At 37.1% G+C, this 12871-nt stretch overlaps 1 protein-coding gene across 5 annotated transcripts in view; it reads left to right on the top strand.

The window, feature by feature from the left end:
- Positions 1 to 12871, top strand: part of WASF3 (WASP family member 3) — a 129545-nt gene that overhangs the window by 50775 nt on the left and 65899 nt on the right. For 3 of the 5 annotated variants that reach the window (XM_087436276.1, XM_087436278.1, XM_087436277.1), the window contains one exon: positions 4384 to 4473. The gene's annotated coding sequence lies outside the window, so the exon portion shown is untranslated. The remainder of the gene's footprint in view (positions 1 to 4383; positions 4474 to 12871) is intronic. The other 2 variants (XM_087436279.1, XM_087436280.1) reach the window with 1 other exon arrangement.

Raw genomic sequence — 12871 nt, 5'->3', positions numbered from 1 at the left:
CTATGTGAGAGCTCACTTAACTTGTGGAGTTGAATTGTGGGGCCAGCTAAGAGTGTTCACAGGTGTAGGACTGTTCTAGCAATGGGAACTGAAGCTCAGATAACCAACCCGAGAGGCCAAGGGGGGAAGCACAAAGATTGCTCTTTTATCGTGTTGTTAGACGTGCACTTCTTACTAAAAACATTCATATTAGACATTCTGATGAGTTATGTTTCTCTGAAGCTAGTAGAGGTTACACGTTCTGAAGTGTCTAACAATCTTATAAATAGAGCTTTATATGTGAATAGTTAGGAATGTTGATGCTGTGATCTCATGGATAGAGAGGAACTTAGAATTTGAGTCTGATTAAGAAGGTACCACTGGGAAATGCAGTGGGGAAACATCTGGAACATGTGTGCTTGTTGTATATGTGCTTGCTTCTCATTTTGGGAAAACTGGAACTCGGTCAAAGCTTAAGAGAGATGGCAAGGACCAAAATAGTAAACAAATCCTAATACAATCAGATTAGGATAATATTGGCAGATTAACAATGAGCCCTTTGGACACAACCTGTTCTGAGGTTAAATGTTTTCATGTCACATAGTTATTTCTTTCCTATTGACTTTGGATATTGTGGATAACTAAGATTAAAGGGCATATTACTAGGGAAAACTTCATCATCATTGACCTTTTAAAATGCTCTATAGAACAAAATTAGGTATTTCATGAGATAAATTCAGGCATTTCTCTCACCAGAGTACACAAGAGAGTAAACTGAACTGCTTAGGAGCTGAATGGTCTGTAATATATTTGAAATTACCTGAACTCATCATAAAGCTGTCTAGTCCTCTCCCTCTCCCCCCTTTCTTTCTTTCTTTTTTTTTTTTTAGAAAAAGACGTATTTTACTAGACCATTATTTATCCTGGCTTGGTTGATTCTCTTTGGTCTGTGATTACTCCCTAAATTATGACTCGATGTGGTTTCATAATATAGTTTTTATTTTCTTTTTTTTACACTGAATGGCATAAGGAATTTTAATTTAGTAGTAATATTTTAAGGATTAGACTAAGATCTGGAGACAGCATAAATACATTTTGATGCCACCATATTGAGGGCGTTATTTGAAACCTGAACGACCAAGGATAGGTACCTCTTTAATGGGATTTTTACAGAGAGGAGTCCTTAAAGGTCACCCAGTTTGTTCCTGTTTATTGACTTGTTCATTCATCTATTCAACAAATATTTGAGTGTCTGTATGCTTTTCATCTTGGTATTTCTATTCTCAGATACCAGTAATAACCCCTTCAACTCATCTCAAGCCTGAAACCCTAAGAGCTGCACTGTTCAATACAGTAGCTACTAGCCACATGTTTCTATTTAAATTAACATTAACAAAATGAAATAAAATTAAAAATTCCATTCCTCAGTCACACTAGCCATATTTCAAGCGCTCAGTCAAGTGCTCAGTGTGGTGGAAGCTGCCATATTGGACAGTGTCCATCTGTAGAACGTGTCCATCATTGCAGGGAGTTCAGCCAGGGAACTCCTGGCTGCCTTACTGTTCCTTGACTCCACTCTCCGAGACATCCCAGCATCCCCTCCACTTCTTCACCCAACACCTTTCGTTGCCTTTAAAAAATTCTCCCCTGTCTTATTTTAAGACTTCATGGTCTGTCATCTGAATTAAGGCTTCAATGTTACCAGGGCTGTGAAGCCTTTCCTGCCACTTCTTCCCACAAGTGGCAGCCACCCCCTCCTTTGTGCTTTCTTAATACCATGTATATACCTTTATCACATGGAATACTAGTTCCTCGTTTATATGACTTTTCTTCTGGTGAATCAAGAGGTTCTTGGGGGTGTAGCATTGGGCTTTGATGTTCCAGAGTAGGGACACAGAGTGCCTGACACATTACCACAATAAATTAGTGTTTATTGAGCAGATAGAGAGATGAATGGGTGGGTGATGGAGGCTGTTTTATGTTGCATTCTGAAGGCTAGAGACAATTTGGATACCTGGAAGCTAGAAGAGAAGAGGGCATTCATGGTGGAGGATCATCATGGACTGAATCCCATGTAGGAAATTACAGGGTGTCTGTGCTCCTGACTAGCCACAGAGGAGCATTTTCAGCGCCACTCAGAGCTTAACCATGGGACATAAACAGAATTTGAATTCTGGTGTTGCGTGTAAATGTGTTTCCCTGTGTTTGCTAATATGACATCTCTTAGTAGAGGTGTTGGGTTTCATGCTTATAACCTTAACCTGTAACTTCAGAAGAGTTAAAGATATGCTTTCTGCTGTAAAATCAGGCAAAACACTCATCAAGTCTAGTTAATTCTTCAAGACCTTTATGGTTCCTGACTTATGTTAGACATGTTAACAGCACAGTGGGAAAGAAAAATGCATGTGTACACATCAAAAAGGAAGCCATCTAATACAACAATTAAGAATAGTGACTGTGGGCCGGCCCCGTGGCTTAGCGGTTAAGTGCGTGCGCTCCGCTGCTGGCGGCCTGGGTTCGGATCCCGGGCGCGCACCGACGCACCGCTTCTCTGGCCATGCTGAGGCTGCGTCCCACATACAGCAACTAGAAGGATGTGCAACTATGACGTACAACAATCTACTGGGGCTTTGGAGGGAAAAAAATAAATAAATAAAATCTTAAAAAAAAAAAAAAAAAAGAATAGTGACTGTAGCCAGACAGACCTTTCCTGACCCTGCCACTTCCAAGCTGTGTCATCCTGGGCAAGTCACCTTCCAGTCCTCAATTTCCTCATTTTTAATGGACATATTACCTGCCTCATGGAGATTAAGTTAAATATATATGACTTGTTAGCACTGTGCTTAATCCTGAGTAAAGCATTCACAAAATGATAGCTAATAACAAAATAATAGTTCCATAGCCTTTCACACAATGGGAAAGTTCATAGTTGTGTTGAAGAGTTATTAACATATGATTGCTAAACGTTAATGGTCTGTATATCGGACACTTTCCTTGCCTTTATGCACAGCTAGATATACCCATCTGTAAAGCGAAGTGTGTAGTGCTGGTTACTTTCAAAGTCATGCAAATAAGATGATCTGGTAGAGGTAAAATTTGGCCTGGATAATCTAAAACGCAGGAGTAATTCTCGGTATTTGGAAATAAGGTGATCATTTATGCAAATTACTTAGGAAAAACTCACTTTTCTCTTTTACTCTGCATAATCAAGAGCATGCTGTATAGCTGCTTCTAAGGAAGGGGAAGAAATTGTGTGCTGCTTTTCATTTTAAATAAGCAAACTAGTAGGATGTGTATGAAGTAGAGTATCATTGACTGGTCTATTTTTTTTCATACTTTAAAAAGGATCGTGACTGTCTTAACTTTGTAGGTTCTCCTTATCTGCTGGCCTACATATAATTCATGCATGTCCAGATAGTTCTTTTTAAAGTTTCTTTTCTTCCATATGGAAGGTGCACACCTCTCCTTTCCCAGCCTCACTCCTCCCCGCCCTTCTTGACCTCCCCCGAAGCTGTGGATATACCCCACCCCGCTTCTGGGCCACCATGCTCATGCTGTCACGCGTCCACCTTGTTGTATTACAGTTGTCTGTGTATGTTAGTCCCCCTCACAAGACTGTGTGTTCTTTCATGAGCAGGCATTTTCTTACTCCTTTTTGTGCCTGCAGTGTTTAAAGGGGACTGACTTACACAAGATGGTTGGTAAAGATTTGCTGAATGAATGAATGCTCATTCACTAAATTTTTCTTGTGTGTATTCTTCCATAACTCTGTTTTGGGTAGGAAACTAGATCATATATCTTGGTACTTCATAGCTCCAGCACATTGGTAAACAATATCAGATTGTTCTCTAGGCTTGCTGTCAATATTAGTTATCCCGCACTTTACAGGGTCAATTTAGCAAGTATTAAATCTTGCTTACTATTTTACCCTCATATGTGCTATTAGAATATTTGTAAAGTGATCACCGTGATTTTTATTGAATTTAAATATTTTTTTGTGGAAAATGAATACAAATGCTCTTATCTGATAGAGTGAATGATCGATATTCAGTGCATTGTGGGCAATCACAGAACCTAAAATGTATGTGTTGTTGAGTAAATACATTGAGTAGTTCAGTTGAATGTAGCTATAATATACTTGGCTTGTTTTTCTGCCCTTTGGTTGTTATTTACTATGACTCCTTGAAGTTAATTTCAGAGCTTATTCTAGTATAGGGAGTTGGAAATACACAGGAATTTCATATACCTTATTAGCTCCTTGCTTAAACTAATTAAAAAAGAACTAGTTCTGGGACTAGAGCTCCCTTGATGAAATTGTTGAAATGTGAAATTTGAATTTAAGACTTTCTTTAGGACTTGAATGCATTTTACTTACTGATATTTAATTTTATTTGTTTGTTTTAGTTTTAATTTTGATTGCTGTTACTACTGATACTGAGCCAAAGTGTGATGCTACCTGAGCGATTCTGCAACCCGTAAGTCAACAATTACATGGTAAGAGTGTGCGCCTTTTACTCTAAAGCCATTTAATTTCTATAATGTTATAGTTTAGAATTTTAATTTGAAATAGAATAGTATAAAATATTTTAATATTTCAAAATATTAATATATTTTAATATATAAATGTTAACAGAAGATAATATTTTAGAGCTTTAGATCCCTTTAGATCCTAATCAATAGTTCAAGAGTTTGACAGAAAAAAAATATAATTCACTATATTCATTTCATATTAATTTTTGTGTGAAAAACAAATATGGCTGTGTAGGTTTTGACTTATTAAACTGGGGTCTCATTTTCCTCTTTATATAGTTGCCCATTTACTTTTTATTTCCTGGGGTTTAACCAGTTCTTTATTATCTGAATCTTGTTCATAATGAAGGGTATGAGAAGTCAAGATGATAAAACTTAAACCTAGTTGGGTTTTACTCTAACTTGCTCTGAACTGAAGTGGTGGTGATTCCAACAGTGGCTAAAATGAGGTTTTGAATTATTTTATGGATTTAAATTATCTATATTGCTCTATCTTTCAGGGATAATTCAAGAGTAATGAGACATAGCAGCCTAGTAATGCAAGTTATTCCTTTGAGCTTGACTTTCCTCATGTACAAAAGGCTATCATTCATTTGTCTTGCCTGTTTTATAGAGTTGTAAAAATCAAATGAGATGCTGTATGTGGAATTGTCTTTTTCATTTTTTTGGAAGAGTAGAGGGAGAATAATAAAAGTATTTTGGTTTTGAGATGGTATTGAGAGAGAACATATTGCTCTTAATATCCTTTAGAGGAGAAGACAGTGAAGCCTTGGTCGCTAATCTTATCTCACCTTAACCTTAAGCATATCATTACCTTAATTTACTATCAGAAAATTGGATTTGATTCCCATACTTACACTTTACAGGTAAATTTTCATGAATATATCTGTATTATTTGACCACAATGGAATTAAGCTAGAAATCAGTATCAGATATCTGGGAAATCTGTAAATATTTTTTAGTTAAATATCAATTCTAAAAATCCCATGGATCAAAGAGGGATTCACAAGGGAAATTAGAAAATATTTTGAATTGAATGAAAATGAAAACACAACATATCAAAATTTATGGGATGGACCTAAAGCAGTACTTCAAGGGGAAATTTACAGTGTTAAATGCTTATATTAGAAAACAAAAGTTTTGAAACAATAATCTAGATTTTTACCTTAAGAAATTAGAAGCCAAAGAGCAAATTAAACCCAGAATAAGCAGAGGAAGGAAATGATACATATAAGAGCAGAAATCAATGAAATATAAAACAGAAAAACAATAGAAAAAACATCAGTGAAGCCAAAAGCTGGTTCTTTGAGAGATCAATAAAATTGATAAACCTGTAGTCACAATAATCAGGAAAGAAAAAAGAAACAGAAATTGCTAATATCAGAAAAGAGAGACCATCAATATAGATCCTATGGATATTAGAAAGAAGATAAGGGACTATTGTGAGCAACTTAATACATTTGATAACTTAGATAAATGGACAGATTCCATCAAAGACACAAGCTACCAAACCTCACTCAAGAAGAAACGGATAACCTAAATAGCTTTATTAAAGAAATTGAATTTGTAGTTAAAAACCCTCCCAAAAAGAAAACTCTAAGCCCAAATGGAGTCACTGGTAAGTTCTACCTACCTGTTAAGAAAGAAATAATACCAATTATATACAGACTCTTCATAGAATAGGAAGAAAGGAACACTATTTTATGAGGCTAGTATTAGTCTGATACAAAAAACAAAGATATTACTCAACAAAATATTGGCAAATTGAGTAGTTTATATTAAAAAGGATAATGCATCATGCTCAGGTGGCATTTATTCCAGAAATGCAGGGTTGGTTCAACATTTAAAATCAATCAATATCGGGGGTGGCCCCCTGGCATAGTGGTTAAGTTCTGCACGCTCCGCATTGGTGGCCTGGGGTTCACGGGTTCAGATCCTGGGCACAGACCTATGCCACTCGTCAGCCATGCTGTGGCGGCAACCCACATACAAAATAGAGGAAGATTGGCATAGATGTTAGCTCAGGGCCAATCTTCCTCAGCAAAAAAATAAAAAATAAAAAAAAAATCAATGTGGTTTACAATATCAACAAATGAAACAGCAGAATTAAAAAAAACCCATTAATCATCTCAATAGATATAGAAAAAGCATTTAACAGTATTCATCATCTATTCATGATAAAAGCTCAGAAAAATAGGAATAGAAGGAAACTCTCAGAAAAGTAGGAATAGAAGAAGCTTCCTGAACTTGATAAAAGGTATCTATGGAAAACCTACAGCTAATGTTATAATTATTGGTGAAAGCCTAAATGCTTTTGTCTGACATTAGGAACAAAGCAAGGATGGTCAGTCATCAATGCTATTCAAAATTGCCCTAGTCAGTGCAGTAAAGCAGGAAAAAGAAATAAAAGGCATTTAGATAGGGAAAGAAGAAAAATCAAATTCAGGATTCCCATAGCAAGGGACTTGAGAAATGTAGATTTTATCCTTCTAGCCTCTGTGATCTAGGGCATAGGACGGAAGGAGAATGGAATAGACGTTGAATGCCAGTAGACAATTTGGTTTTGTGGTTATATTTTGGTTTCTGTGGTTATGATCTGAAAACCATAAAAGCAAGGCAACATTTAAACTTGTGGTTTTAAGATACTGTTTTCTTTAAAGTTAAAAGTTCAAAGTCAGCATAATCTGTTGAGAGAGTCTTATTTCAGCGTTTTCTTCTTTCTGCTAGTATAGCCAGAAAGCTGTATGTAGTACTTAAAAGTTATGCATTGGGGAGCCGCCCTGGTGTTGTAGTGGTTAGGTTCACGCGCTCTGCTTTGGGGGCCCAGGGTTCGCCAGTTCGGATCCCGGGCGCAGACCTACACACCGTTCATCAAGCTATGCTGTGGCAGCATCCCATGTACAAAGTAGAGGAAGATTGGCACAGATGTTAGCTCAGGGTCCATCTTCCTCAAGCAAAAAGAGGAAGATTGGCAACAGATGTTAGCTCAGGGACCATCTTCCTCACTAAAAAAAAAAAAAAGGTTATGCATTGATTTAAACTTCATTAAATAGCTCTAATTTTTTAATTTAAAGAAAAAGACTGAAAATGTTAAGCTGTCCTCTTAAATTCTAAGAGGGCAAACAAAATTATTTGTTATATCTATTATAACTATCATTTAGCTTTGAATGAGTTAAAATTTTCTGTGCTTGCTGTCTGTATCTTAGAATACATCAATATGTTTTGTATAAGAATATAAGCCACATATTTTGCCTGTTGATTTTCGCTAAGTCATTTCCAGATATTGGCTTGTTTTTATGATAGTTGGCAGTATAGAATTGAGGAAATCTTGAGTCCTGGTTCCGATTGCCTGGGATAGTAATATGACAAGACCATGTCTCTGGATATTTTTACTGGAATCGTTTCTAAGTCTCTTGCAATGAAATAGTTATTTCAGCCTCAGTAGAATGCTTACAAATTTAAAAAAATATGTAATTTAATAATTGTGTGCATTTCTTCTTTAATTACATGTTGTTGGCCATATCAGTTGGTGCTGAGAACTTGGTATGGCAGAGTGGTATAGTAGAGGCAGGGTGAGTTTAAGAGTTAATGGAAAATCTTGGGTTCAAATGCTAAAAAAATACAGGCTTAAGCTTTTGATCAAAATCCACTTAAATCCATGATCCCCATTTCCCTCATCTGTAAAAGGAGGGTAATAATCTTGATGAACTGCTGAAAACATTAAAAGTAATACTCAGAGCATCTAGCAGACAGTAGGCACTCAAATGGTGATGCTAATAGAGGATCTTAGTTGCAGAAACATTGTAAGACTTAGGCATCTGACAGGACTGGTTTTGAATTTAAGTTCTTATACTTACTAATCATGTCACTTTGGGTAAGTTACTTTTTTAGCTCTAATTTCTTTAAGTGGTGCCCCCACTTAACCATGAAGTTGTAGTGGGATGTTAATGACATAATGTGTATAAAATGCTCATGTATGTAAAATGTTCCCATATGTCATCTTGAACCAGTTTACCACCTTTAGCTTTGTGGTTTTGTTTTTTTGGTTGATTTTCTGTGAAGTCATCTAGAAACTGGGACTGATCTTTTTTGATGGTAATCACTATTTACTTGTTGGAATATGTTCAGAAGAATGGAGCTGACAGGATGCCAGACTTGATCTTTTGAGACCAAGTACATAGGTTACAAGTTTGAGATTGATTGAGATATTTAACTCAGTTGAGATTGAGATGTTTTACTATCTAGTATTTGTCTTCCTGCTTTCGTAGCTCAAACAATCGGGAATAGTTAACTAAAATAACCATTTAATTTATCTTAATTTTCTTTCATGAGCATAGTTTCTAGTTGCCAAAAATATTGCCATCAGGATGCTTTTTGTTTCTAAAAACACAGAAACTCAAGATTAGTAACAGATATACTAGGGAACAGTTGGTAGATTCTACAGCTTTACTGCTTTTTTGACTTTATTTTATTATGTTCATTCATATGAAATTGCCAAGGTTTGGCTGATTTTGAGCAATAAAAGTGGTAATTTCATGTAGTTCAACTTGATATTTCAGGGTATGGTGACTGTTTTCTATACATACTTGGAAAATCATCTAATTTTGTATCTTATAATTTGTTGTTTCCTCTAGAAACTTAAATTTATTTTTAATGCATTTTGGATTTTCTTTGTTATTTGGGGAATGTCATTCTGAAATAATTGATACAAAAGAGTAGTGTAGAGAAAAACATGTGATATATCTTTCTTAACAAAAAGAGGAGATGCTAACTAATTTTTGAGAAGACTTTTAATTTATGGTTAACTAGATAATTAGAAACAAAAACTAGAGCTTTTTAAGAATTAAACTTTGAGGCCATAGGTCATAATAGGTAGATTCTGAGTGCCTAAAAATTCTTTGTGAATTTTTCAGATTCTTTGACATCAATGTTTTTCAGAAAGCCACATCTGCCTAGCAAGTGTTAAAATACTCTTGATGGTTTTAGCTTCTGAGTGTTTATTAATGTATTTTATATTATAATAATTTTGCAGCATTAGCTTTTGGTTGTGTTTGTAGGTCGTATGTTTGTAGGTCAAATACAGAGCTAACAATTTTAGTTTTATTTAAAAGGGCATTAATTTAACAAATATTTAGTGTGGATTATAAATAATAATACTGCAGTAAACAGCTCATGAGCTTTTCATATTCATCACAATGTGATTCCAGACTGAGTGTGGTGCTAATAAATGGGCTTCCTCCTCTTCCTATCCAATTAAAGTGAAAAGGGAGGTAGTCAAAGTTTTTTTAACTTGTCAAGTATGCCTTTATTTTTTAATAGGAATAATATCTGGTGTTTGTGTTCCACTTCATGGTTTCAGGGGGTGTTCAGGTGTACCACCTCATCACAGCCCTTTGAGGTAAGCAGGCAGGTATTACTGCTTCCGTATTTTAAACAAGGACTTGAGGTGTCGTGGGATTCAGTGACTCCACAGGTCTCAGCTCTTGAGAACTGGGGGCCTCTGCTGGCTGCTCCGTCTGCCTTCCTGTGGCTTGTGTGGCTGCTGTGCCAGCGTGGCAGGCCCCTTAAAGAAGAGCTGCCTGTGTTCAGACTCTTCTAAGCAGTACCCTCTCTGATTGGGTTGGTGGGGACAAATTCCCTTCAGATGAGGGAATTTTATAGGTGGAAGACGTATCTTAGGAGCTGAGTTAGCATTTATGTTTACTATGTTTATTATGCCATTAACTGTGGACCTTTGTAAATATTCTTTTGGAGCTGTGCTGGTCTAGTTGCTAAGTTTATCTTTTATGCCGGTTTCTTCTGTCGTGATATTTAGTCCTGTGTCTGTGGCTACCAGTAGAGTTATTTCTACTAGCCCATCCTGTTAGAATCTCAATGTTAAATAAACGTTCAGTGACCTCCCAATTTATCTTCTGCTCGTATCTCTTACCCACCTACACGGATCCTTTTTTTTTTTTTCTTTTGCTAAGGAAGTTTCACTCTGAGCTAAGATCTGTTGCCAATCTTCCTCTTTTTGTATGAAAGCTGCTGCCACAGCATGGCCACTGACAAGTGGTGTAGGTCTGCACCTGGGATCTGAACCCAGGCTGCCGACGTGGAGCGCCCTGAACTTAACCACTAGGCCGCGGGGCTGGCCCTGATCCATTTTTTAAACAGCTTTATTGAGGCATGATTGACATATAGTAAACCTTGCATATTTAAAATATACAATCTGGTAAGTTCTGACATATGCGTACAGCCATGAAACCATCACCATGAACAAGATAGAGAACACACCATTATCTGTAAAAGTTTCCCCGTGGCCCTTTGTCATCCCTCCTTCCTGTCTCGCCCCTGTCTCCAGGCAACCACTGATTTGCTGTCTGTCACTGTAGATTAGTTTGCATTTCCCGGAAGGTTGTTGTTAAGGAAAAACACTCCTTTGTGTGTCTTCCATACTGTCAGTACTTCACTGCCACAGTGCTTCACTTCTGACACCACATGTGTGGGTTTTCCACACATCAGGCAATATGGCAACACCAGCTGGGTGTCCTGCAGTTTAACTCAATTCTGACCTTTATCTACCTGGAGATGGCATCAGATCCCACAGGTTAAGGGTTCTGTGTCCCACAAGGCCCTTCTCCCCACCCCCACCAGCCCAACTTAAGTTGCAAGTTCAGGTTGTTACCTGTGCTTCTGACTGACTGGCTGTAAATCAGAGGTTACTGCCACCCCGTCCTGGGTTTGATTAATTAGCCTGAGCGGCTCACAGAACTCAGGAAAACAGTTTACTGACTAGATTACTGGTTTATTACAAAGGATATTAAAGAGTATGAATGAACAGCCAGGTGAAAAGATAGGTAGGGCAAGGTCTGGCAGGGTCCTGAACACAGTAGCTTCTGTCCACGTGGAGTTTGGGGTGTGCCACCCTCCTGGTACGTGGATACATTCTGGTTCACCAACCTGGAAGCTCTCCGAACTCTGTCGTTTTGGGTTTTTAAGTAGGCTTCATTACATAGGCATGATTGATTAAATTGTTGGCCATTGGTGATTGAATTCAACCTCTAGCCCCTCTTCCCTTCCCCGGGGTGGGAAAATGGAACTGAAACTTCAACCCTCTAATCACATGGTTGGTTCCCCTGGCAAGCAGCCCGCATCCTTAGGGGCTTTCCAAAAATCACCTCATTAACATACTCAGATAAGGTTGAAAGGGGTTGTTATGAATATCAAAATTATAGCTCATATGACTTAGGAAACTCCAAGGTGTTAGGAGCTCTGTGACAGATACAGGGATGAAGACCAAAAAATACCCTGTCCCTTGGTATCGGAGGAGAGTTGGTTCCAGAACGAGGATACCAAAATCCTTGGGTGCTCAAGTCCCTTATATAAAATGGTGTAGTATTTGTATATAATCCACATACATCCTCCTGTATACTTTAAATCATCTCTAGGTTACTTATAATACAAAATACGATGTAAATAATATGTAAATAGTTGTTGTCCTGTATTGTTTAGGGAATAATGACAAGAAAAAAATGTACGTGTTCAGTTCAGATGCAGCCATTGTAGGCCTTTCTGTACTAGGTTGATTGAATTGCGGATGTGGACCCCTTGGATTTGGAGGGCCGACCGTATATATTTATTATAAATCACAATATTTCAGTTATTGGAATCATACAGTATATACTCTTTTTTTGTCTGGCTTTCATTCAGCATAATTACCTTGAGATTCATCCATGTTGTTGCATGTATCAATAATTCATTCCATGTTATTGCTGATTAGTACAGTTTATCCATTCACCTGTTGATGAATTTTGGGGTTGTTTTTGGCTGCTCCAGATAAAGCTGTGTGAACATTCATGTACGAGTCTTTATGTGGGATATGCTTTTATTTCTTTTCATAAATCCTAGGAGTGGCATGGTTGGATCATATGATGTGTGTGTTTAACTTTTTAAGAAACTGCCAAACTGTCTTTCAAAGTGATGGAGTTATTTTACATTCTCTTTAGCCAGGTGTGAGAGTTCAGTTTCTCCCCATCCTCACCAACACTGACCACTTAGTGTGGTCAGTCTCTCTAAGTTTAGCTATTCTAATAGGTGTGTAGTGGTGTCTGTTTGTGGTTTAATTTGCATCTCCTTAGTCACTAATGGTGTCAAACACTTTTCAGGTGCTTATTTGCCATTTGTCTGTCTTCTTCTAAGTGTCTGATTCTTTTGCTCATGTTTTTAATTGGATAGTTTGTTTTACTATTGAGTTTGGAGAGTTTTTTATGTATGCTGCATATAAGACCTTTATTAAATATGTGCTTTGTACTTTTATCCATTTTATTAGCAATTTTTTCCAGTTTAATCTAGAATGAAACTTTTGGGAGTGATGTGAGAT

The sequence above is a fragment of the Ceratotherium simum genome, chromosome 10 (assembly GCF_057802395.1).
Source record: "Ceratotherium simum simum isolate JZ-2026a chromosome 10, ASM5780239v1, whole genome shotgun sequence".
Taxonomy (NCBI): Eukaryota; Metazoa; Chordata; class Mammalia; order Perissodactyla; family Rhinocerotidae; genus Ceratotherium; species Ceratotherium simum.
The sequence above is the reverse complement of the archived record's forward strand: the minus strand, read 5'-3'. Positions and strand labels throughout refer to the sequence as shown.